The following is a 27,948-nucleotide window of genomic DNA, read 5'->3' as shown; positions in this document are numbered from 1 at the left end:
CTTTTTACAGTCAAGGAAAATAAAGCATAGTGAGGGCTCAGTGATTTGCTCAGGAATCGAAAAATATATCAAGGGTTAAATCTGGGATTTGAGCCGATTTTGCAGCGTTCAAAACAGCTAGTAAACCTAATCCCCATCCATCTTTGGTTTTACACTAGTATTGGATGCTTACAAAGCAGAAATCACCTGCTAAATCACCTGGGCAAGACGTGCGAAACCTTGCTGGAAGCATATTTTGCAAACAAGCAGGATCTTTAATCAAAACGGGCAACAAAACAACACAGAATTAATATTTGCAAAATGATTAGCAAACAACCAAGTAAACTATGGGGCTTAATAAGGCATTTGAAACATCATCAAAGTGACTGCATTTAATGTTAAAATCTGCAAGGTCTGCTCTTTTATCATGAGTAACTAATGCAGAAGTTGAAAGACTTGGTAAAATGGATGATATCCCCCAGATATGACAAAGGTAATAAGCTGCAAGATTAGCAGTAAAACGAGTCGCGCCTCAGATGGCGTGAAGATGGCCTATTTACGTATTGATCTTTTCAGCAGCCAGCTGTGTGCTAGAAGCCATGGGACCGGAGGCAGAGAAACTGAGGTCAGAAGGGCCCAGCATGGAGGCGCAGTCAGCTCTCGCTGCCTTTGCTCCTCTGCAAGTCACATGCTTGCCTACATTAAAGTCATGGATTTGTGCCATCCGAAGGGAACCTCCGTACTTCTCTGTAGATCCGAGAGCATGAGCCACAAAGAAGAAACGTTCCACAGAAGGCAAAACAACTGTCCTACAAAACGGCGCGTTGACTCTTTGCATGGGAGCCTGCACACTGATTCCATTCATGCATTGGTCATCCGACATTACAAATAGTTAAACAGGCCGCTCGACTGCTAGGGTCACCATAACATCTGTTCACCTGACTGCTTTTACCACTATTGAAATTCCTGTCTCCTGCAGGCCTCTGGCGAACCTCCAGGCATTAGCACAGTATCACCACTGCTTCTTAGGTATATGGCCTACCTACGTCCTTCGAGACTGTGGTATCGGGTAATACTGTCCCCATGCAGAATGTCCCCATACATAATGTGGCTGGGAAAAGCCGTTGGCGACATAATATATGGTGACATTATGTATGGGGACAGGTTGCGGGGATGTTTCCTGCTCCCCTTGTAAGTAAAAAAATAAATAAAAAATAAACCCTGCATGTGTTCAATGTAACAATGTCTCTGCAAAAAACGGTCATTTTTTTGTTAAGAGACATTTTTGCGGGGACATTATTACATGGAACCGAGTCTGCATAATGACCGAGCCCTGGATCAACAGGCCTTCCTACATTGCTCATCGCTGCCTTACTGTTTGGATGTGCATGATGCATGGAACCACCAGATCTACACCCCGTTATTAGATCTATGACCTGGGACTTGTATATGGCCTAGCCCATGAACACTAATGTTTTCAGTCTATGTAATGTGACCGGTGATCAGTTACACTGCCTAAACTGGGAATCGTCGCAGTTTCTTCTTTGCACACACAATGACCTGCTAATGGGACTTGCATACTATTGATTTTATAGCTTTTCCACCGCCAACTAGTTCTTACAACACGTTTTGCTACTAACTCATTGAACCACACTTTTTCTTTCCAATATAACAGTGCCCACCTCACCCAGTCTTATGCTCCAGTTGCTTCTCCTCCGAGAGATCACTGCATGAACTATTTGCTGTAAGGATCATCAATTTGTCAATACAGCCTTTGAAACGGTACAGGTGAAGGTGTGTGAAATCAAATTAAAATATTCCTGACCTATGTGATTAATTTAGGGAATTCATCCCTTCCCGCTTAGTGAGAGCCGCCCCTTGTGAGGCTAGGGAGGTGAACCAGCTAAGCAAGACCCTCCGCTAGGAGTCTGGGAAAGCGGGAGCTCACTGGGAGTGACTCCTCTCTGGTAGACGACTCCCATTCTTTCAAGGAACTCCCTATTTGGAATACTCTCTCTGCATATATTGGAATGGAAAAGACTGTTCTAACCTCTGTTTTGGATTCTAACCCTATTGACATTACTCCCAAATCGTTGGCTCAAGGTAATGCTGGAAACGCCTTGAACTCAGCAGCTGACAAAAAACAGCCCGCCCCTTTGAAGTACGGCAGCAAGAATAAAGAGATGAGGAACCTTGAATGGAGCCAGAAAGAATCCTACACAGAGGTGAGCCTCTGACATGCAAACATCCTGGAGGGGTGGAGCTGCACTACACCTCAGAGCCGGCGTTAGCGTCGGGAACCGAACGAGCGAGATGTCAGAAGACCAGCAATGAGAAGTTCTACATTGCCTTGATGGAAAGGGAGACGGGGGAAGAACCGTCTTACCTGGTGGCGTGACCACACTGCAGCCGAGGTAGGCCTGGGTGCTGCAAGCCGATGCAGAGACCAGGGGACAACAGAGGAACGAGGCTCCCACGAACATGAGAACTGACAAGACGGACAGGAGAGAAACCGTCTTACCTGGTGGCATGACCTCACTACAGCTGTGGTGGGTCTGCTGGGGCCTGGGAACCAACGCTGAGACCAGGGAACAACGGAGGAAAGAGTCTGCTGCTCTTGGTGCAAGGATCACTGAGAGTGTCGAGACAGGCAGGAAAAGGAGGACACCCAAGACACCACCCCATTTGAGCACACTCAAATACATAGAAAGTACCCAGGTTGCCCAGAGAGGAGGAAGGTATGTGGAATTAATCAAAGAGAAATAAATAAGTAATCCAGAGGAGCAGAGGGACCTGGAAAGCCCAAAGGATATAAGAGACAGTGGGCCTCATTTAAGGGGTTGGTGGTAAAACCCGCCAGTAGGTGGCGGGCTACAGCCGACCCCGTAACACCGTTTCCACCACTTGACATCCAGGTGCTACTGGGACATCATGACAGGCGGAGGAATGGTAAATCCACATTCTCGTGAAGTTCAATAGGACTCCATGGGAATGGGGACACTGAAGCACCACCACGGTATACGGTGCCGGTGCTTCAGTGAAAAGAATGCTGATAGGGGCCTGAACTCTCAGCAGGTCAGGCCTGCCGGTAGTATCGTGCCCCTGCCGGCAGACTCGTAGTTTGGCGGTCTGGAAAGGGTGCCAGTACGTTGCTACCGTCACCCTTATTTCCAGACCGCCAAATTTATCATCAACGGAGCCTGAAGGGTTCAATCAATGTATACGAGGCACAGTATTAGGGGGACCAAAAAAGGCTCTTGTTGGCGGAAATGGACTAAGGGTGTAACCCCTCCCCTTCATGAACTTGAGACATTTGGTTTATACAAAGACTTGCACATTTTGCTGAGGAACTTAAAAAGAGACTTGAAAACCTTTCTTTTGTGAACTATTAAGAACAAACATTTTGTCCAATGACCAGTACTTTGGGAGAGATCCAACTAATGCTGGCAGGACAAAGCAAGAGCTCAGAGGCTCTGGTTTACTTTTATGTTGTTTTTCTAAAGTGGTAGGGTCAGAAAGTGGACAGGCTTTAGACTGAGGACTACTTTTTGTTTTTTGGCAATTCACGAGCACCTTTAATTTAGTTTGTAGGCAGGGAACTCCCACATAACAACAGGGACATGTAGGCCTTTTCCTTTTTCAGTTAAATAAAACCATTGAAATGTTAACCACGAGTCTGACTCCTCCTCCTGGTCTGCCACATCTATTTGTGTGGTTATTCTTCCCTCCCTGTTTGACAGCTGGACAATGATGGGAGTAGAAGTCAGAATGAAGAGCTATTACAAAACAATTTGGTTGAACTTCTGTGACTGTGCACACAGTAATTTATGCTCACAACGGCTACCTCTACCTTCCCAATGAAAAGAAAATATTGCTCGGGTGACAAATGATTGCTGGGAAAAAAACTATGGTTTTGTTAACCCCTCCTCCCCCCTTCCTCTTGCGTGGCCACGATGCATTCTTGTATTGCGACTGGCACCATCTATCAACAAAAAGTTAATCGACATCTTGGCACTGCTACCTGACTGATGTGTAGCCCCAAGGAATTGGGGATGCAAACCAAAGTCCAAATGTTTAGGGCCTTACGAGGTGTGAGCCTTGGATCTAGCCCTGCTTTGTTGGAAAGTGAAGGGAGGGCTATCTTTGAGGAACTGTCTCTCCAGAAAGTGCCACTGCTATTGATGCAATGCCTTGGCATTAATGTCAATAACAAAGTGAAGTGTGGCCTACCTTTCCTGCACTGCCTTTCCCCCTAATCTCACAGGGAGTAATTAGGATTCCCCTCCCGACCCTCCAAGCCAAGCCCAACTCACTGTACCCCATCCGGTCATGAGAAACGGTGGGTCTTTTTTTGATCAGTCGGCTCAATAGTCCCTGCCATTTACTGGGACCTCCCTTGGGAGTACCCGGAGGGAGGTGGAGCAGGAATTATAATGGGGATTAAGGGCGTGGTGTGCACACAGCAGGAAACTGAGCTATCCCTGGCACGAGCCCTGGGATCACCCAATGTCGTGAACGGTACTACGTCAAACCGACCACATTCAACCCCCCCTTATACCTCACTCTTTTTTCTGAGGGCACCTTGATCTACTAATTTCTGGTGACGTCACATACAATTGGCATGTTAATGAGCCCCCCCCCCCACACACTTTTTTTTAGTACTTGATCCATGCTTGTTCTCGAAAATACGCGTATAATACTGAAGGTACTAGAAACTATTAGTTTGGAAAGCTTTTCGACTTTTAGCTCTGCCGTCTAACAAGCTCCCACTTTCTGGATTCTACACTTGCCTGCAATAAAAATGACACTCGTTACTATTCATACAAGTTTATGTAGGAATTCTAGTGACATGTGGAGATCGTTCATTTTGTAAATCAAATAATAAAAAATGCATAATTCTGTGTTAGATTCCCCGTGGTGCATGTATATTTACCAAAACGTGCCTATCTCCGCTTTAAACGTGGGAGGGATGGGGATGCATGTGTGTGTGTGTGCACCTCGGTCAGCTAACTAGATAGGGGGAAGTGGCAGTAATGCAAAAGTTTGGATATGGGGATACGTAACGATGTGCAGAACGTATGGAACACCTATGTAGTTAGGAGAAGATGTTCAGCGCTGATGGAACACCCAGGAAGGGAAGTATAAATGTGCAGGACTGGTGGAACACCCAGGTAGGGGGGAGATGTGCAGCATTGATGAAGCACCAAGGTAGGGGGAAAGATGTGCAGTAGTGATGGAACACCCAGGTAGGGGGGGATATATGCAGCACTGTTGAAACACCCAGGTAGGGGGGAAAGATGTGCAGTAGTGATGGAACACCCAGGCAGGGAGGTAAAGGTGTTCAACAATGATGGAACACCCAGGCAGAGAAGTACTTATGTGCAGCACTGATGGAACGCCCCTGTTGGGAGATAAAGATGTGCAGCACTGATGGCACGCCCAGGTAGGGCGGTAAAGATGAGCAGCACTGATGGAACACAAAACAAGGGAGGTAAAGATGTGCAGCACTACTGGAACACTCAAAAAGGGAGGTAAAGATATGCAGTAGTGATGAAACACCCAGGCAGGAAGTGTAAAGGTGCACACGTACAAGTCTGACACAGTGATGGCATATGTGTTGTGTGAGACATGCATGGTATCAATAGAGAGACAGACTGAAACATATTTGTTTTAAAACCTTTATTTATTAAGGTTCCCGGGTTGAATGGCCCCAACTCTAAAGGGATGGTTCCCATAACTGATTTTTCTAATGGCCGTCATTGTCCAATAGTCCAAAAGAAAAGTCTGCCTGTGTCTAAACCTATGCTTGCCCTCACTCTTTACAAGAAAATGTGATAGGAAGTCTTTTGAAAAGGAAACATATTGGTTCAACAAAAATGGGCAACCAAAGTTGGTTTCAAGTGGTCTTCTCACCAGGTGCAATTTGGTCAATGTCACAAAGATGGGTTCACTCAACAGGGCTGTTCATACAATCTTCTCGACAAAGCCCTTACAGCGATTTCAAATACCTGGTATGTTATGTTATATGCATTTATAGCACGCACTTTCACCCAAAGGCATCTTGGCGCAAGGAAAAGCAAGGATAACCGTCCGCTACAATGGCACTAAAACAGGAAGGTTTTCAGCGCGCGCCTAAACTGAATGTGATTCACTGCGCCTTTGAGGTCAGATGGTAACCCATTCCAAAGTTTGCTGGCTGTATATGAGAATGCTCGTCCGCCCACATGGGCCAGGCAAACCTTCGGGATTGTCACCAAGCTGGCATTACCTGAGCAAATTGGCCATCCAAGGATGTAGGGGAGAAGCCTGTCCTGGAGATATTCCGTCCCCTGCCGATAAAAGGCCTGGTGGACCAAGGCCGTGGCAGGGGGGGGACCCACCACCAGAATTTCGGTCTTGTCCCCATTTAGCTTCAGCCAGTTCACACTCATCCAGCTACCTACTGCCGACAGCCACTGCCACAGTTCATGGGCTGCTGTTGCTTGGTCCCGGTCAAGTTGGTCCAAGAACGGAGTGTCGTCGGCGTAGGAATAACAACGGAAACCATAAGAATGGATGAGGTGAACCAGCGTATGAATGTACATATTAAATAGCATGGGGGACAGGGCAGAACCCTGTGGGATACCACAAGATAGTGTGCAAGGAGAGGCTAAGAAGGGGGGGGTAAAGAGAGTGACTGACTCCTGTTAGTGAGGAAAGATACAAACCAGGCCAGGACAGGGCCCGAAAGGCCTGCTGTCCGCAGGCGAGATAGCAGAACTAAGTGGTCAACTGTGTCGAATGCCGTAGACAAATCTAATAAAATCAGTGCACCCACTCTGCCCTGGTCCACCAACATGATGAGGTCATCGACCACACACCAGGACACTCTTGTACCATGTCCCAGCCGAAACCCAGACTGAAAGGAGTCCAAAAATAATTAAGAATCCAGAAAAGAAGAACAAAGGGGCACTATCAAGAACTCTAACAATTTCATAAAGAAAGGCAGAAGAGAAATAGGGCAAAGGTTAGCCAACACCGAAGCATCCAAGGAAGATTTCTTTAAGAGTAAGATCACAGTTGTCTGCTTCAGTTCGGTGGGGATCGTGCTCACCAGACAGGTAGAATTCACTGCCTCCAAGACCCAGGGGATCATGGCAGGCATGACTGTTTTAAGAGTGGCCAGTGGGATAGGATCAGAGGGGGCCATTGATTTAAGGGGCCCCACTGCCTCCAGGACTTCATTGGCTGAAAATTTGGGGAACCTATTCCATCCCATGCTGTCAGTAGCAGCCGTTTGCAGGCCGTACACATAGCCGTGTCCTGCTTACTAATTGAAATATTTTTCCGAATGTCCACTACCTTAGTGTAAAAGAAGCACAAAAGAGTCAGAGTGTTTGTTGAAAACTGGGTGATGTAATGTGTTTGGAAATACCCCATGAACACTGAGGGAAAGGGTTTGGAGGTGGAATGGGAAAAGGGGGAATACCATGTCTCCCCCTTGGATGTTCTCCTCCCAATCCCCTGTGACCCTCCACCCAGGTGATCCTCCCTCGCTTGTCCACCCCTAGGGTCGGGATCCAAAAGCGATGGTCCTTCCGTGGCCACCTGACTAGACGATCCTGGGGGGAGTAGGTGGGAGAACACTGTCCTGTTTCTCACAGAGCTTGCACCTATGCTGTTTGTACTTTATTGCTTCACATGGGAACCTCGCAAGGAAGTCGACATTTCCTTCCTCACTCCCTTTTCGATGTTCCATTGAGAAGCAATAGGTCCAGGAACCACTGCATAACTCTCGGGTTAGATTCTTTCCTTTGACTAATCCAAATTAAGGGGGAGTAATTGGTGATTAGACTAAACCTTCTGCCTAGTAAGTAGTATTTGAGTTATAAAATGGCTCACTTTATGGCTAAGGCTTCTAGCTCTATCACTGAGTCATTTTTTCTCCTGAGGGAATAGCGTTCGACTAGCATAGAGGATGGGATGTTCTAGCCCATCATGGCTCTGTGACAATACTGTGCCCAGTTCAGTTAGAGAAGTATCAGTTTCGAGTACGAAACCTTTTGAAAAGTCTGCCATCTTAAGAGTCAGACTCTGACAAAGTTTGCTTGAAGGTTTGATGACAAATTTCATGCTCATCATCCCATTTAAGTTTTTGGGGTTTGGCGTTACATAACGTGTCAGGGAGGCTACCAGTTTTGCTGGATAGGTTGGGTATAAACCGGAGATAATATCCGATTAACTATAGGAAAGATCTTAAATCCTGCTTGGTCATAGTTGTAGATGACTAACAGTGATGTAACATTTTCCTGTTGAGTTTGTACACTGCTGTTTCCAACAGAAAAACACAAATACTTAACGGCAGAGTTGGGTCAATTTGCATTTCTTATGGCTGGCCATCAACCCTGCTTCTCTCAAGACTCTAACTATAGTATATAGATGGAATAGATGGTCCTCCCAGGTCTTGCTATGGATAACTTTATCATCAATGTATGCCCAACAGAAATCTGAATAAGGTTAGCGAATCTTATCCATCAACCTTTGGAAAGTCGCAGGGGCACCATGCAACCCGAAGGGTAGGACTTTAAACTCATAAACGTATCGGGGTGGCACATGTTTTTTTTTCTTTGTCTGGTCCATGTAATGGAACTTGCCAACAACCCTTAGTCAAATCTAGAGTGGACAGATAGACAGCACTACACAATTTATCGATCAGATCATCAATACGAGGCATTGGGTAGGCAGGGTAGGCATCAAAGGCTGAGATATTATTTACCCTGCAGAAGTCTATACAGAACCTCCAGCTTTTATCCAGTCTTTCTACTAGAACTCGACGGGGACCAAGGGATGATGGAAGGTTAAATTATATTGGCCTGGAGCATTTGCTCTACCTCTTTTATGACAACTGCTTTACGGGCCTCTGGCAGTCGGTATGGTTTGAGATGTACTACCTTGCCTACAGGGGTGCGGATGTGGTGGACAGGCTCCTCACAAAAGACATTGGGTAACTGTTCCAACGTATCCCTGAGGTCTTGTTGGGTATCATGGAGATCTGAGGGAATGAAGATGTTATTGTTAACCTTGTCTGGTAATAAACAAGCCAATACTGTGGCATGTGTCTCAGTGATGTTTTCCTTCGACTCTTTTAATAAACTCACATGATATATCTGCATCTTTTGACGGAGGTCTGGTTGGGCGATTTTGTAATTGTACAGACCTGTTCTTTCCACCACCTCATATGGCCCATGCCATTTGGAAAAAAGTTTGTTGTTTAAGGTGGGGAGAAGCAAAAGGACCTCCCACCCTATAGAGAACGACCAGAGTGTAACCTTTTTGTCATAAAATGTCTTTTGATGACTGTGGGCTTTACCAAGATAATCCTGTACTAAGGCCCGGACACCAGCCATGTATTCTTTTAATCGGGTGGCTGTCGGAGAGAGGGGTAGTGGAGCCTCCCTCTTTCTTCTCATGTTTCCCAGAGCATGTCTAGTACACCCCTGTCTTCAGCAAGTAATGGATTGTTTCGCTGAGCAAAGGCCAGATCAGGGAGTATGTGAAAGGGCTCATCAACAATGGGAGTAGGCTGGGAAGAACTTGGTTGACTATCGGCTTACACAACCCCCAGAGTACCCCTTTCAGTAGTTTGTTTCTTTTTCCACCTCCTCTTTAAGGATAGGTAGCATCACCCTCTTGAGTATCCCTTGGGCAATGTGATCTCCTGCCTTTATCTGAAAGTGCTTGGCTCTATGATTCTGGAGTAACACTTTCAGATCCCCTTTAAAATCTAGATTGTGAGTGTTTGCAAGTGTTTCCAGTTTCTAACTCGCATTTTGGTCTGCTTACAGTGGCTGCTGCTGTTATGCCACAGAGAGGGGGAGCTACCTGCATTAAAAAGTCCACTCTGTTCACGTAGGGGCATGGGGAAAGCTGACTAGGCCGACCAGGCTGCCCCCGCCTCTCAGTTAATCAAGTAGAGCTCGTCGTGATAATTGTGGAAAGCCTGTAGCATTGGGTCGGCTGTTTGTGCTACCTTTGTTTCTCGCTGTCCCCGTCCAGTCAGCTGTGACTGCTGAGGTGAGCCTGCAGCTTCCAGTGCGAGAACAATTTCTGATGCAGCCTCGAACTTCCAGCGACTTTTCAGCGAACTGCGTTGAAACTGCCTCCACCGCAACGGTAAGCTCATAGTCTGTGGATAATTGCTTGTACTACCACTGCCCTCATTTGACTACACTGAAAATCTGCCACGTTAAGTGAAGGCGATCCTTAGCTGCCCTCACTCTTATCCATTCATCTACCTTGGGACTACCAGAGCCTTAGTGACTGGCTGCGGCTGCCAATATGATGACTGCAGACGACGATTAAACAACAACACACAAATAAAAAAGGAGGCATCATTTGAAAGTGTGGAAGATACAACTTTGGGGAGACCTGGGTGACAGTTTGTGGGTGCTTCAAGCTGGTGAAGGTATTCTCCCGCCATTCAAAGTCTATCTGAGGTAACTTGAAAAATGTCAATGGACCTAAGTAGCTATGCTAGTGCAAGAACTAGACTCCATGTGAAAAGATGCACAGTGTCAGCACTGCGGTGGAATCTAACTCGACAAATGGTTGTATAAACCCACCTACACCATCTCTGTCATGATCCCCTCCAGGAGTTCTACATGCTCTCAAAGATCTAAAACCTGCCAGCCCCCGATTCCAACTCTGGTGGGCAAAAAAGGCTTTACGTACCATTCACCGTAAGGTACCTCCACTCGTAATTATACTATGGAAATGTAAAAAAGGTTGGCAGCAAACTCTGACAACCCCCATAGATATCTCTCAAACTTTAAACCTGAAGGAGGTACTAAACCACTCAAAAAATTCACATCTGGCAGCAAAGCTGGCAGTGGACATTTAGCTCCTGACAGAAAAAATAAACACCCAAAGGCATTTAAGTATTTTGATGATAAAAGACAGACTCGATGCAATAAAGGCATGAGCCAAGTCCCTCTAAGGATGAGACTCCAAATGGATTTCAGCAAAGCTTGGATAATGACACCTCTCAACAAGGAATCAGGGAGCAAATACATGCTATGGCAGTTGCTCCTGAAGAAATCAACAGAGTATTGAGACAGGCAACCCTCATTGTGGGACCAGCAAGCCAGAACTGATATTGGACACTGCTGTGGATAACGCCCCTGAAAGCACAATGGCAAACTGTAGCATTGTGCCTGAAAGATGCCAAATCTCAGTTGAAACACCACTGTTAGGTGTTAGCATAGAAGCCGATTGCTTCAAGGCCTTCTTTCCTGCAAGAAGGGGAGGCTCGCCGTCTTCGGACTCTAGTATGTTGTACAATTATAGCAGCAGTGGAAGTGACTAGCGCCAGGGGGGCTGAACCCTAAAGGAGGATATAGCTAACATCCAAAACACAGCGATGGCCTCACTAAATATATCCCTAGCTCCGTTCTGCAAGTTGTACGAATCCATACAATCTACCATCCAAGAGCAGGTAAACCTCATGCACACATTGCAACAAAATCTGACAAGCTTGGACATTTTCACAAAGAAACTTGAACAAAGACTGGACATTGAGGCAGAAACCTCTAGTCAATGGAAGTGAAGGCTCTGCGATTTGGTCAGGAGTGAGATGGCCGATAAATCCTTTTTGATGGAAGCCATTTTAGAAGAAGGAAAATGGATGAGGGCACATTGGAAGTCAAATGAACGACACGCCCAGGATGCGAAAGCTGGCCCCTCTGTTAACATAACGATAGAGGATCTGCGGGTTCCAAATGTAACAAATGAAAATGGGAATGCCATGGTCGACCTAACGGAAATATCTGGTCCTAAACCAACTAAGACAAATACTTTCTCAATATTCAAATCCTCAATTCCGTCAGGGGAGAAGCTGGTGGCCGAAATGAAAAAAATAATGTGCTGCAAGAGACAAAATTGAAAAACTTAAAGCAAGCCCGGAAAAGAAAGATGAATGGATCAAGAGCCTTCCTATGGAACATACAAGCCCACCCCCCCCCCCGACCACCAAATAGATCTACCTTGTTCCACCAAAAGACCTTGTATGGAACTGGTGATGCCGAAAGATGTGTCTCTTTACAAGAACAATGATATGAATACGCTGGTTCTTAGCCAGCTATCCAAATCAAGTGAAACTACATTAAAGTAAAATACCTGTCTCAGTGATCTTCTGGAAAGCATGGACAATGAGGAAGATGACAAATGGAACAACCTGAGCAATTCGGACTGGAGGGTAATTGAAAAGCAGGAAGCTTTAATCCGACAAAACCTGGGAATGAAAATAATCGTGTTGAAATCAAAACAGCTCCTACTTTTCAAACTATGGAAGAAAAAAGAGTGGCGGCTGACTTAAAGAACTGCTCAGTCCCTATTGGCAAAAAATCCAAGGAGAAGAGAGGCATGAATCGGACAATATGGAAAAATCTAGAAAAATCCTGATGAATGAAGAGCACTCTTACCTCCCCAGAAGGTCCGAAGAGCCTCCAAAATTATCTCTGGAAAGAATTATAGTGGACCAAAAGGCCCTGCTTCTAAACATAGGTAATGTGATGAAGTTGCTCCAATGAATCCCTGCTCTTAGATTTATATCAACTGATGATATAAGAGTGGTTGAATTTGCATCGGAGGAACGCGAGGATCGTGTAATCCTCCATTTAGAATCCAACCTTATTAAGGAGGCTTTGTTGGAGCAATGTGAAAGGTTGCTGTCTTTGGGGTACGATCTAAGTGATTATGATGAGAAGCTATCTCAGAACCATCAAGGAAGGAAAAGGGCTCCGCAACCTAATTCAACTAAATACATCAAAAAGCCTGTGAGCCAAAGTGAAGTAGATTTGCCAGGGTCAACAATGGGAGCTTAGAAGAAAGACATGAGACTCTTGGGAAACTTCACAATCAGAAATGCTGGATGTAAAAGAAAATGTGGTGAAGACCGGCAAGGTGTCTGCTGACAATACCACTCCTAATCAGACTGACTGGAGCTGGCTTGTGGGTGCACTGCCAAAACCCAACAAAGAATAGACTAATGAGATTGAGCTGAAAGAAAATCAGAGTGGGATCCTGGAATACTCAGGGCTTTGAATTTCAGTTCACAGATGAAGGGAAGGTCATGGGGTGCTACAACATTATATGCCTCCAGGAGGCATGATTCCGGGATAAATCAGCATGTGGTGGCTTTGAGGTCTTTTTGAATTCGGCTCTTAAAGGATTTCTGGGCCGACCATTCTCCAGTCTTCTAACACTAATTAAAGTGGAAAGGGGCTTTAGGATAGGCCACCACTTTACATCTAATCCTCATGTTCAAATCCTGGAGATAGAGAGGCTCCATTCTAACGGATCAACTAAACTCCTTTTGATAAATGTCTACCGAGGAGTAAAGGGGCCTCTAGCTGACAAGCTCATGGATTTCATTATGGAGAAGGTGGATCAGGCCCTAATAGATTGGGAAAATCCTGAAATCTTGATCTGTGGTGACTTCAATTTTCGATTATTATCAAAGGAGGGGTGGGCACTGCAGTTGGAGAATCTAGAAGGCCTCACCCGCAGATGGGTCGATAAAATAAAAATGCATGAACTGTGGCTGCTTAACAGGCAAACTGAGGTTGACCGCCCTGGCGGTCCTACCTAGAGAAATGGAACTAAGGCAGCTTGTTTGGACTATTGTTTTGTGCCATCTAACTTGGGAGGGAGGGTTTCTAAATTTGAAATAGTCCCACTGCCGCTGTAACGCTCACCTGATTCCCGCAGAGGCGCCGGTCTTGACTGGGTGAATGCCGTATCTTCAAAGGTGATGTGTAACACACGGTTGGCTCTTTGGGCTGGACCTCTGTGCACTGTATGTCTGACTCGAAGAGTAAGATGTCTGCAGATAGAAAATATGGGATTAATGAACTGGGGTTATTGGGTGCCTCTCTCCTCTTCCCTTTCACTTCTCCTGTAGAACCCCAAAGGTTAACACCCTCACCTTAGGTAAGTGAACGCCGAGCTCTCCATCTGCCTCGGGGCAGGGTGCCGTAACCAGTTTCTTTACTGGATAAGGGTGCAGGCCTCTTGACCTCAGAGGACTGCTGTCCGTCGTTAACTGCACGAACGGTAAATTCTGGGCACTTCAAATGTCTTAAAAGTCTTTTGTAATGATATCTCTTGTTTTGCAGGGTTCCGGCAATGGCGGATGGCGGGCTGATGAGAGTTGAGGATCGAACCCGCGTGAGGAATAGAAGCGCCTGGAAGCACGTAAGTAAGCGCTTGAAGCCTGCTTCACAATGCGCACTAACTGTCCCTTTTATCTTGCAGGTACAAGTTCGGAGCTTTAGAGAAGCTGAAGGGTGCTGGAATACCCACTGGATTCGGCGTGTGAAGGAGTAATGGCACGTGAGTAATAAAGTTGCCCAATGTCTTTAAACGCACCTTCTTTTGTCTTTCAGATGCGGGATGCAGCGCCGAAGGCCTCCGGAGCGTGCGAAGAGCTGGTAAGCTTTTGTCTTTCAGATGCCGGAATGCAGCGCGAGGCGTTGGTGACAGCCGATGGACCAGGTAAGAGATGCACTGCCACTGAAGACCGTAGTGCTAACCCGTTCTTTCTTTGTCTTTACAGGTGCTGCTGAAGACTGGATTCCAGGATGGTAAGCCTTTGTTCCCTTAGGCCCAGGATCAGAAGCAGAAGACACGATGAGCGTTCTGCTGCAGAGAATGCAGAATAACGCAAAGCAAGATTCATCCATCGGGTGTGGTTTAAATAGCCTCCTGTAGTTCTTAGGTGTCTCCTTCCACAGCCACGCCTAGGTAAGAAAAGAGTTCCTGCTTTCCAGAAGAGTTCCAGTGTTCTGAACCTAGGGAGTGGCTCCTGCCCCACCCCACAGGAAAAGTAGTCCCAAACAGAAGAGGATCAGGGGTTCAACTGGCAGGTAAGTAAGCAGCATGGTCTGCTGCAGGTAAGTCCACCCAAGCATTATGAGCCCGGCGCTTCCAGCGCTGGGACTGGGCATCTTTATGAGCCTGGTGCCACTGGCGCCAGGACAGGGTCCAAAAGGTCCCAATTGGGACTGGCTGGCACTCGGAACTGTGGTTATGGGTCTGCTTCCAAGGGAGTCGGGCAAGTCCTGATCTTTTGGAAGCAGAGATCATGACAGCCGCAGAGTGACCATGACCTCCTTTCTATCTTTGTGCAGGTACCCATGGGTCTACACAAGAATAGTGTCATGCCTTTGGTTGAGTTAAACAAAGGGTTGAATAGAGTCAAAATCCAAACATCTAAGATCCCCTTTTATCATCTTGGCTAGACCTGGGTATTGCTAATGATGGTAGTCTGGTGGAATACAAATGGATCCTGCAAGGCTTTAAGCGGAGAGTAGGTAGAGGAGGTCAAATCCATCATATCCCTAAACATACTTATAATATCAACCTAGTTAGAGCCAGTAGGGAATGCAGCGCTGATGTGAGACTCCAAAGTGCAAATTAAGAAGCGCAAACAGATCTATAAAAGCTAGGCCAAAGCACATAGAGACACACTGGCCCAAACTGATGCAGAGAGGATGCTGCTGGCAGTTTGTGGGAATAATTCCCACAATAAGTGGGAACTTATCAATAATGGCGGTTACCTCAGGAAAGAAATCATGATGGGTGGTGTAACCGAAGAGGGTTGGGTTAGCCACTTCTCTAAGTTATTTGCGGGAGTGAATGATAAGTCTTCAATCAAAGAGGCTCGAGAGACAAAGGGCTGGAACTTTGAATTTGATGCAATTGAGGCCAGATAAATGATTATGAGGCTTAGTTCCACCTGAGCAACAGGGCCTGAAGGCATGTCCAATTCTGTATTAAGAGCATCCCGGAGGCTTGGCCCAATGTCTCTGTGTCCCTGTTTACACAGGTGATGTTGAACAGGCAGATCCTTGAGTCATGGCGGGATGCTTGGGTTGTCCCGGTGTTCAAGGACGACGATATGGCTGATCCTAAGAACTATCGCCCTATCGCCCTTCTGGATTCACTGGGTAAGTTGTTTGCCTCAGTGGTTCTTCGTGATTTGAATGCATGGGCAATTAGGTCGGGAATCCTTGACCCCAGACTAACACTATTTGTTAAGGGTGTCGGGACATCTCTAAATTGGTTTGTATTAAACCTGTTGAAACAGAGGTCAATTGAAAATAAATCCACAATATATATGGCCTTTTTAGATTTACATTAGGTCTTAGATTGTGTGGATCGGTCTCGTCTGTGGGCAAAATTGGAAAGTTGGAGATGCCCGGCAGAAATCTTGGAGGCTATCCAGGCTCTGTATACAGGTACACCAATACAGATTAGATTGGGGGATGGGGGATTGAAGTCTAGAAAGATCATGAACTTTTGAGGCCTTAAACAAAGCTGCGCCCTTGCCCCCTTACTATTTAGCCTGAACCGGTCTGACCTTGGGAGCACACAGAAGACCATCCAAGCATTTCCACCTAAGCTGAATGACTGTGAGCTCCCTTGGTTGTTATACACAGACGATATAGTATTCCTCGATTTAAATGCCATTGGTTTGCAGTGTAGAATCACAGCTTTCAATGAGTATCTAACTATGAATGGCATGAGAATGAACGCTAAAAAATCACAAGTTCTAATCATATCATCTGCTAGAAGAAAAAACAGTATACCTTTTACATGGAGGGACAAGGGATGTCAGCTAGAAGTTGTTGAAACTAATGTATACTTGGGAGTAAAAGTAAATAAGAACATAAACGAAAGTGCTCAATTGGACTCGCTGAGAAACAAACTAAAAGAATCGGACAAACCAGGGAATCGCCATCCACAGGCGCTATTGGGCCTTTTAATTTATACCAGTGCTCACCTTTTACAAGCAGAAGGCGACGCAGATCCTCGCGTATGGAGCAGAAACGCTCAATTTAAGTGGAAAGGTGTGGCCCCTGATGGAGGGGTACTTTTGGTACAAGGTATTAAGACTCCCTAAGTTATTGTCGATAGCTAACGTCCATCATGAATTGCGATTACCCTCACTGGCTTCGATAGTCCTGTGGAAGGAAATATCTCTATCGGAAATGCATTATATCAGAGGGTCCTCCGCATTTGCTATACTGAAATCCTTGGGCATGCTAAAGGAAAGATCTTTGAATGAATGGTTTGCAAAAGTACGTGGGATACTGTCTAATTGTGTGGTGGATTCCGATCTGTTGAAAGTAAATCTGGTTAAGGTCAAGGAGACCTTTGATAGAGCTGATTGGATTCACATTAGTGAAGCAAGAACCAAATGTACATCGACATTTAGATGGTGTGTAGAAAGAAAAGGGCTGAATGATCTGCCACTCTACCTCTGCAAATTTCCCTTGACTTTCTATAGGGATCTTCTTTTGTGATGTCGTCTAAAGGTTATGCCCATCTGGGAGATACAGTTTAGACTTCAACAGAGAGGGGTAGAAAACAGCTTCTGTAGATTCTGCGAGAGCGGGGAACAAATATAATCACTCTTCCATATTGTGATGGAATGCCAGGCACTAATTGAGCTTAGATCCCAAAATATGGAAAACATCTAAGGGGGACTAGATCTCTATCCATGGAAGAATGTTGGGACTGGCTGCTAATGGGGCAGAAAATAGGTCGGACCCCCCGGGATGCTTAAATTTGTGAACCTAAAAATTGGCCGCAATGCGGAAACAATTCCCATGATGGGCAATAAGCTAGAACCCTTGGAGATGGGAACTGCTAAAATCGGGGCAGTTGGGTAGACTGGCTGAGGTGGGTGGGACATTACTGAAACTTGGCCTTTTGTCTTTTGCATTCGATTTGTTAAGGAAAGAACATTATTTCTCTGCTGCTATTTTGCTTCTTGAATATGGAAGACTGTTGTTTAGGAGAACTGTTGGGATTTTAAATTGTTAAAGGTTTCTTTTTTGTTACTTTGTTGTACTGTTTTGAAACCAATAAAACCTTTAATTTAAAAAAAAAAATCCCAAAACAATCTAGATTAATCACCCCTGCCAGGACATTGATACCACATTTCCAAGTAAGGCCTGACTTGGATGCTAACCGGATGCAAATACCCGAAGGTGGTACAAGGACAAGGTCAGTAGGGATAAGACGTTTATTTTGGTGGGATAGTTTCAGCCCGGCTACTAGACAAATCCAACTCAACAGAGCCTTTAGTAGCCACTGTAGGGTTGGAGGCTCCATCACTGAGTTTTTCATATTTCAGGGTCCCCCAACCTGTATCTATTGAGGTTCATCCCACCCCTAGCACCATATGTGAGACAGGCATAGTATCGAAAGAGAGACAGACTCAAAGATAATTGTTTCAAAAATCTTTATTTAGTAAAGTTCTGGGGTTGATGTAATGCCTAACTGGCCCCATCACAAAGGGATGGTTCCCTTAACTGATGTTTATAAGGGCTGTCGAATTCTAGAAGTCCAAAATGCAAATCTGCCAGTGTCTAAACCTATGTTTACCCTAACGCCTCGACAAAAATGTGTCAGGAATTCTTTCAAAAGCAAAAAGTGGTGGTTCAACAAAAATAGGAAAACCGGGATTGCTTTCAGGTGATCTCCTCACCAGCTGTAGGTTGCTGAGGTTCAAAGGGATGGGGTCAATCAAAAGGGACTGTTCATAGGACCTTCATAGTTCAAACATGTTCTTAATGCCTTGGGGTTCCATTCCCGAAGCTTCAGTTCCTTCAGTAACACCAAATAATCAAGATTCCACTTTGATAGGCCTCTCAGGGTTCCCTTCCTCAAGCTCAGGTCCCTCTTAGATTTCAAAACACTAGTCCAGTTTGTCAGGATGTACCTTACAGTTGTTTCAAGGGGTAGCATCAACACCAGGTTCTTTGCTCCTCCTAAGCGCAACCACACCAAGCTTTAACCCCTCTCTCCTATTTCCTGCTCTTTACCCTTTTCCTTCACAGGCTTTCTGCAGCACTTCTTGTTCCACTCTGTTTTCTTGACTTCCTTCTTGTGCCCACTGTCACCCTTCTTTCTTTCTCTTGCACACTTGGCACCTTCCTCTCCTTCTTGTGGCCACTGGTACCTTCTTTACTTTCCTTTGTGCACACTTGCACCTTCTTTGTCCTTTTTGTGCCCCCTGGCACTTTCTTCAGCTGTCTCATGCTCTCTTGCACACTTTCCATTTCACACCCTTTTGTGCTCTGCTTTCTTGCTTTCTCTAACTTTTTCTCAATCTTGTCACTCTTCTTTCAATCTATATAGCTTTTACTCATTTCCTTTCATTTCTTTCCTTTTTCCGCTTTGTGCCACTTTCTATATTCCTTTCGCCCGCACCCCTTCAGTCAGCCGCATACTCCCGAGTCTCTCTCTCTCTCTTTCACGAAACTCACCAGGGCAGCAGCGCATTGACAAGTGGTCCCTTCTGGTTGTGCAGCCCTGAGGTCAGGGTCTCACCACCTGCCCCTTAGACACCCTTAGGGCTGGCACCGGTCCCAAGGGAACGTACAATGTTCCGACTGGCAGTAGCAGCCTGCAGGTTGCTTCGCTGCGGCTCTCTGGAGACACAGCTCCCTAGCCACGCAGAAGCCCCTAACAAATACTAGGCCAGCGTCTCAGCATACCATTCTACTCGTGACCCTCGATCCTGCTGCTCTCTGCTCCTTGGCTTCTCTGGTCCAAACAATGTCCCCAGCTTGCTCTCTCACCTGTGTAGAACCACACCTTTTATAGTTGGAAAAATAGTCAGTGGAGTCAGGTGTGAGTGATAGTAAATGCCTGACTGTCAATGGGACAACTTAAGTTCTTTCTACAGCCGAATTCCCTTACTCTCCCCATGTTATTCTCATGGGAAATCTTCACTACTCTCGGGTGCCTCTTCCTTGTCCCAGTATTTGTTGGAAAAGGGGAGGGGATGATGTAATGGGTTTGGAAATACCCCAAGAACGCTGAGGGAAAGGGTTCTGAGGTTGAATGGGAAAAGGGGGAATGCCATATCACGCCCTTGGATGTTCTCCTCCCAATCGCCCGTGACCCTAAACTCAGGTGATCCGCCCTCGCTTGTCCACCCGCAGGGTCGGGATCCAAATGCGATGGCCCTTCCCTGATCACCTGACTAGAGGATTCCGGGGGAGTAGGTGGCAGAACACCATCAGGTTTCTCACAGGTGGTAAATATTTGCAGCAGTGATAGAACACCCAAGAAGGGAGGTAAATGAGGTGAGGATGTGCAGCGGTGATGCAACACCCAGGTATGGGGGAAATGATGTGCAGCACAGATGAAACACCCAGGTGGGGGGATGTGCAGCAGTGATGGCACACCCAGGAACACAGAAAGTTGTGCAGCCTTGATGGAACACTCAGGTGGGTAGGTAAAGATGTGTGGCACACCCAGGAAGGGAGGTAAAAATGTGCAGCAGTGATGTAACACCCAGATAGGGAGGTAAAAATGTGCAGCACTGATGGCACACCCAGGTAAGGAAGTAAAGGTGTGCAGCAGTGATAGAACACCCAGGTGGGTAGGTAAAGATGTATGGCACACCCACGAAGGAAGGTAAGGTAGAGCAGTATATATGTGCAGTACTAATTGAACAACCAGTTGGGGTGGTAAAGATGTGCAGCTCTGATTGAACTCCCAGGTGGGTTAGTAAAGATGAGCAGCACTGATGGAATACCCAGCACAAATGTAAGTAAATACGGGTGTGCGATGAAAAACATACTTATAAACCAACAGTTCAGGAAGACACTTCCGCATTTGTTACGATTATAAATTACGTCTAGCACCATTAACCTCATCTCCGCACTGGCCAGAGAACAACTCTATTTTGGAAAGTGTACAGAAATTATAATGGGTCACTTACAAGTTCAACGTCCCCTTCTCTATCACAAGCTCCAGACCTTTCACACTCTCCGCCAGCTTTTGGATTCCTCTATGTACAGTTAATTACATTCCCTTTCACTAAAAGGTAGCCTCTCTTTCATCCTCCAAGCACAGACTATTTCTGGGGTTGTCTTTTAAGTCATGAGTGACTAATCAAGGGAATGTGTCCCTTCTCTCCAGGGGGAAGGCCCCGCCACCCCTCTGAGGGTAGGGAGGAGAGCCCGCTCCGCAACACCCTCCCCAGGGGTCGAGGCAAGTGGGACCTCATCAGGAGGGACTCTTCCCTAGGGGACAAAAACTCCTGTTCCTGTGAGGAACTCCCTGATGCCCTCCATGAGATGGCCTCTATGGAAATACTTAAAACACCAAATCAGTATAAGTTCCAAGACTGGAATGAAGAGAAAGTGAACGTATACCGTTAACAAGGAGAAGATGAAAGTATCCCTTTAAAAGGCTCCAATGGACTATTCAGAGTTTCTTGAAAAGGGATGACATGCTAGAGAGAAGGCGAGAGAGAGCAGAAGACAGAGAGACAGACAGGGGAAGCCCCCTGTGCGTAGAATACCTGAAGGAGGCAGAGCTTACATAGACTGCACAGCCAGCAAAGTTCAGGACAGTTGGAAGCTGGAGAAGGAAATGCTGGAAGCCCAGCAGGCACAAGGAACAGAAAGCCAGGGAGGCTGGAGAGGAGAGCTCAGTGGTGGCATGACCATGGAGAAATTGTGATGGGCAGGCTGCCATCTCAGCCATGCCGACACCACCATAGGGGGGAGGCAACTCCTGAACTAATTACCCAAAATGGTATCTAAAAGCTGAGGAGACAGGAACGTGTAAGAAGCGTACGTCGCTGAAAGCAAACCAAGAAGCAAGTGGAAGGAAGAAGCAGATTCCTACAGGCACTGGAGACATTCCCCTACAACACAGAAGGTAATAGCGACGACAGGAATACCAAGAAGCCAAAAGGCAATCGTTATAGCCTGAGAGAGTCTCATCCCAATAGCCTGAGAGAGTCTCATCCCAATATCAATTACAAAAGAGTGGAAAGCAGGCGAATAACTTCAAACTGTGTTAATGTGATTTTAAAACGCACAGGGATCAAAGACAGTGAGAGGAGTAGAATTGACTATTACTACCCGGGGAAATCACCCAACAGCGAAAGAACCAAGAATGGAACATAACAGACAGAGAGAGACTTGTTTAATAAAGACCTGCAGGGTCCTTAGGATAAATCTTATACGAGAACATGTACAGTCTTCTAAGAAAGAGAGAAAGAGACCTACAAGCAAGAAAAATCCCTATACAAGAGGAGAGCAAGACTACTAATCCCCTAAGGGAATTACACAAGTTAATAGAGTATAACAAGACACTATACGGATTGTATATTAACCAGAAGTTTAACATAAGAGTACATCAGAGCAAACGTACAGCCAACAGTTGAATGGAGTGATTCTCCTGACCATAGTTAATTAGATTAGTGGTGGGGTCGGGAAGGTTAGTTCTGGACAGCGATCTCATTCTTTTGGACATTGATTCACAACTGATGAGCACCCTAGTTGGTAACCTAGGTAGAGAACACCCCATAGTGATAGGGAAATATAGGCCTTGTTTTGTTAATAAACATATAGTCAAAATGTCCTCACAGTGTCTGTGTCCTCCTCCTGATCCGCCACACACGCCAGTGCTCAGACAGCCACTAGTAAAGTTTAGAACAAATGACCCAGAACCTAGTCCAGAATACTTAAATAGTTATTGCGTAACAACAAACGCATACAGAGCTCTGAAAAAGATACCTTGACGCCAGGATAAGCTACCGGAAAATCATCCCAAAACCCATTCATATTCATATGCATTCGAACTTAGCTGTGCCCAGTTGCTACATTGCATTTTACTTTGTCCTGCTAATTTCGAACTTAGCTGTGCCCAGATTCTGCATTGTGTTTTTAGTCTGTCCTGCTAATTTCGAATTTAGCTGTGCCCAGTTGCTGCATTGTGTTTTTAGTCTGTTCTGCTGTTCCTGTCTTGTCCCGTCTCTTCTACTTGCACCCCCCCTTGTGTTCTCCCCAGTGTCTCCACCCCCTCTGCTCTTCTCTCACTCCCCACCCACCACCCTCTCTAACTCCTCATCCATCTCATCACCTATGGTGCTCTCTGTTTCTCCTATCTTCTCCAACTGTTTCACCATCGACTATCCTACCTTTCTCACTAAGTCTGGTAGGAAGAAGTTCAAAAAGGCGATCCTGGTCTCCAACCCAGGCCTCCCTATCGCTGATACCTACACCAGCGATTCCTCCAGACAGACCCTAACTGACATCCTCTTTGTCGTTCCTTCGCTAGACCTATTAACTCTTCATGTGGTACCTGTGCTCTCTCCTTTCTCTTCCTCTCCCATTAATGGTGGCACCCATTGGGAGGCCCCCCTGGCTTCCTTCCACTCCTCTAAGGTCATCATTAATGTTTACCTTAATGGCACTGTCTTGGTCCAAGGCCCTCAGGCCAACCTCCTCATCTTTAATAGAATCTCCCTGCACCTTATCAACTTCCTTTCCTCTCCTGCTTTCCCTTCTCTCCCTTCTTCAGCCTCCATGCCTCCACCCTCTGCCACTTCTCTGGCAACCTCTTCCTCTGCTACCTTGCCCTCTCCTCCTACCTCCTCCGCCCTCCCTCAGGCTCCTTCAGCACTTCCACAGGGAGTACCTCGGATTTGTACTCCTACCCAGAAGTCTTTCAAGGATGGCAACCTTCTCCACCTCGCCACGCTTAATTCTCGCTCAGCTGTCAAACATGGTAATGGCCCAAAATGTCGCCCTCAGAATTCCAAACTTTTTTTGTTCGCCCCCTTACACCACATATATATGTGGGGGATATGGGATATAATAGTAGTATGGTGGGTGGTGGGGTCGCATATGTATTTGGGGTAAAGGTGTTAAAAAAACTGTCAGCATTTTCGGCTATTGGATTTCTGGGGGCCGTAGTAATCACATAGATCCATCAAAAACTCCTCTGACATCTGCAGTCTCCTCGAAGAACTTGACCTTGATGTCCTTGGTCTCACCAAGACATGGTTCACGGCCAGCTCTGCCACAAGCTTTGACACTCTCCTTCCTGAGGGCTACAAGATTATCTCCACGGCCAGATCCTACCGTTCCAGTAGGGATGTAGCCTTGATCTTCCCGGAGTGTATCCCTGTCTCCATCATTCCTATGCAGGCTTACTCCTCCTTTGAATGCCTGGTCTGTAGGCTTTCTCTCTCTCCTGGCCACTCTCTCACAGTGGCTACTCTCTACTGACCACCTTGTCGGATCACCCCCTTCCTCCCTGAATAGGCAGACCTGTCTTCCTCCCTCCTGGCCTCAACCACTTCAACATCCATCTGGATGCTTCCTGTCCTGCCACAGGACTCCATGGTGACCTTTGTGACTTTCTTTCTCTCTCTATTCTTCCCTCTTCTCAGACCTCCCCCTCTCTAACCCTCTCAGCACTCCTCTCTCCTGGAGTGACCATTTTCTCCTCTCCTCATCTCTCTCTCACTACGAACCAGGCCAATCCTACCACCACACTGCCACCCACCTTCTCAGTCGTTCGACCAATGAGGCGTGTGTCAGTTGAGGCTTTTTGCCGCATTTTTCTCTCCCCCTCCTGCACCTCTTGCTGACTTACACCCTGACACAGCCCTTTCCATGATCCACTCTGCTATCTCTGATAATCTTTATGCACTTGCCCCTGTCATGAGGATCTGCATGAAGCCTAAAATCAAGTGCAACTCCTGGTACAACTCAGACCTCTTCACCCTTAAATGCAACTGTAGGGTGGCTGAGAGGAAATGGTTAGCATCTTGTACATCCTCTGACACACTGGCCTGGCGCCTGCTCCAAAGGCAATACCGACTCTCTGTCCTTGCTAAGAAGAGAGCTCACATCCAAGCCTGCGTTTCTGCAGCATCTAACTTGGCCGAACTCTTTAAAATTGGGAAGGAGCTGGGCAATCCTGCCGCAGTCTACCTCCACTGACCCTTCCCAGGCCCTCTGTACAGCCCTGGATTCTCACTTCATCTCTAAAACCCAGGACATCCTGTCCACCCTCTCAGCTTCTCCTGTTCCTCCCTACACTCTCTCCTCTTCCTTTGGCCCCACTGCACCCACCCCCCCTTCTCTGCCTTTCCCCTCTTCTCCCCAGACAAGGTTTCTGGACAAGTCTGATCCATGAAAACCTCATCTAAACAGGTTCTTCCCTGTTCTTCTAAAACCAACAAGGAACACATTGACACCTTTGCTCCAGTCTTGCCTGACCTCTGCAACCACTCTTTCACCTCTGCAACCTTCCCCTCCCCCTGAGGCACTCTCTTATGCACCCTTTTTTTCAAAAATCCCTCAGTCTACCCCTCCCTTCTGGCTAATTATCGCCCGATCTCCATCACTCCTTTCCTGGGCAAACCCCTGGAAAAGCTTGCCACCGCCCAGCTTAATCTTCACACTGAATCTGCTGGTTGTCTCCATACCCATCAGTCTGGCTTCAGAGCAGCCAGAAGCACGGAAACTGCTCTCCTGAACATCCGTGAAGACCTGGTCTCAAACCTTGATTCTAACCTCTGCTATGTCCTCATCGTACTTGATCTCTCTTCTGTCTTGGACACGGTCAACCATGCCATCCTGCTCAACCGGCTCTGTGATAACCTGGGTATCACTCATCAGGCTCTGGCCTGGCTGACTTCTTTCTTCGCTGACCGACCCTTCCAGGTCCTACTTGGGTCCTTACTCTCCTCTACCTCACTGCCCACCTGTAGTGTTCCCCAGTGGTCTAACCTTTCTCCCTAGTTGTTCAACCAATACCTGGCACTTCTCGCCCACCGCATTGCTGCGCTCTGCTCCAACTTCCAGTGCTATGCAGATGACACCCTGCTTGTCTTCAGTCTCCCCTCTGCCGCCGCCTCTCCTTCTCTCATCCCGATTGTCTGTCTGCAATCCAAGAGTGGTGCGCCGCCAATAATCTCTGTCTGAATGCCAGTAAGACAGAGATCCTCCTCATTGGCACACCTGCACCCCTCTTTCCTGCCATGCTCTGGCTTCCTCCCTTGGCCCTTTTCCTGCTCCCACGTGTGAGGCTAAGAACCTTGGGGTTATCTTCGACTCCACACTCTCCTTCTCTCCTCACATTTCCGACTTCTCTAAGAAGTCCAACTACCAACTGCACCTCCTCAGAGGGATTCTTCCTTTCCTCTCCTTTCCCCAGAATCTCACTGTCTCCAGAGCTTTGGTTCTCTCTAGGCTTGACTACTGTTACAGCTTAATTTTAAATCTATCCGCCTCTACTCTCCATCCTCTGCAACTCATCCAGAACAGGACTGTAAGACTTGTCCTTGGCCTCAAGCCCAGGGATCGTATCTCCCCAGCACTGAAATCTCTCCATTGGCTCCCAGTGGCTGCAAGGATCAAATTCAAGACCCTATGCATTGTACACAAGGCCTTCTGGGGCCTGGGACCAAAATATCTCCAGCTTTCTCTTCAGAAGTATCTTCCTTCTCGAGCTCTTCACTCCTCCACCTCCACCTCCTTGAGGGTCAGTCGCTTTTCTAAGGAACCAGTTGGGTCCAGATCTCTCCCTTTGGCTGGCACCTCTGGAACAGCCTCCGGGCCTCTCTGAAACTTGAGCAGAACCATCTCCAGTTCCGGAAGCTGTTCAAGACTTTCCTCTCTGCTTCTGCCTTCCATCTTCCACTTCCCTGTTGTTCTCCTGTCTGATACTGCACTGGTTACGTGCCTACCCTCTGAACAATGGACCCAGGTCCCTGCTCTCCCAGTTGCACAACTGCACTACCTCCTGGCAACCCTGCACTTGGGGCTGTATCTGCAATCCTGCAGTCCGCCTACCTGCACTTATCTGACACTTGTCTGCACTTAACCCCTGCACTTCCACCCTCTGACCGCACTTCTTTTTTCTATGTCTTGATCCTATGTCTTGCACTTCTCCTCCTACCCTTCCTCTGGCACTTTTCCTCTTCCCTCTCCCCTGCACTTGCACGATCTTAATGTCACGTGGCCTAGTAAGATCAATGTCTTGTCCTCCCTTTGTTCCCCTCGCTTGCCTCGTCGCGCCTTAAAACACTTGTGTATAAGCATGCTACAAATGTCATATCTCTCTCTCTCTCTCTCTCTCTCTCTCTCCTTCTCCCTCTCCATGGCATGGGCAGGCACGTAAGTCAGTGTAAATGATGGTTAATCTGTTCATGCACAGTAACATGTGTACAAGCAATGTGTTCACATTAAATAAATAGCTGTTCCCTCAAACAATAACTTATAGTTGTGCGGTCTGGGGCATATGTGACAAATCCAGGGAATTGGTCCCTTCTGCCCAAGGGGGAGCCACCCCCTTTGGGACTAGGGAGGTGAGCCTGCTAAGCTTAACAACCCCAAGGGGACGGATCAACCGGTATCCCACTGGGGCGACTCCCCCTTTGTGGATAAGGAATCGCCAGAAAGTGATTTTATTCATCCTCCCTTATGTGAAAAGTATCATGTGTTTGTTGGTTACGTGAGGATTGATTTATATAATTTTACTTATGATCCCTTAGAAATTGTGGTGTGGTTTCCGACCCTTTTATCAGACACCAGTTACGAGAAACACAGAATTGATGGATTAACCAATCTCGTTTCCGTTCGGGCCATAATGGCGCCACAGGAGCAACACCGGATTAAGAAGGAAGAGGAAATCTCATGGAGCGAGCTACAAAGGATAACCTCCTGCTGGAGGACGGAGACACACCAGACCTCAACACTGCTGGCGTCTGGTGTAGAGGAGCCAAGGAGCATGTGGCTCAAGATTGGTCTGGAGTCAGTCGGACTCAACCGAACGAACAAAGCAGCACGGTCCAACCAGAAGCCATCTACTGGCGCCCGCATTCCATGGCACTGATGAACCGACGAGCGTATGGGCAAAGAAGAACCTGATGCAAAAAAGTGATGTGGGGAACGCTAGAAGAAGCTGAACTGCAGTTTTGCAGCCACTGAATAGACTGCCTCCTCCAACAAATGCTGCTATGACACAGAAGGGAGCAGCAAGGAGAAAGTCAGCAATATCCCGCAGCAGGGTAAGAAACCAGAAGACACTGGCAGGGTAAAAGCCAAATTACCCCAAGAAGCGGTACGGGACTCTGTAATCCAATAACGGGCAAAA

The 27,948-nt window shown here is 46.8% G+C and overlaps 1 protein-coding gene across 7 annotated transcripts in view; it reads right to left on the bottom strand.

Moving 5' to 3' along the window:
* REPS2 (RALBP1 associated Eps domain containing 2) overlaps window positions 1-27,948 on the bottom strand; it is a 1,712,589-nt gene that overhangs the window by 968,536 nt on the left and 716,105 nt on the right. The gene's annotated exons all lie outside the window — the stretch shown is intronic.

Source organism: Ambystoma mexicanum, chromosome 7p (genome assembly GCF_040938575.1).
Source record: "Ambystoma mexicanum isolate Mex_15411 chromosome 7p, UKY_AmexF1_1, whole genome shotgun sequence".
In the NCBI taxonomy this organism is placed as follows: Eukaryota; Metazoa; Chordata; class Amphibia; order Caudata; family Ambystomatidae; genus Ambystoma; species Ambystoma mexicanum.
Note: the sequence above shows the minus strand (reverse complement) of the source record. Positions and strands in the feature narration are given on the sequence as shown.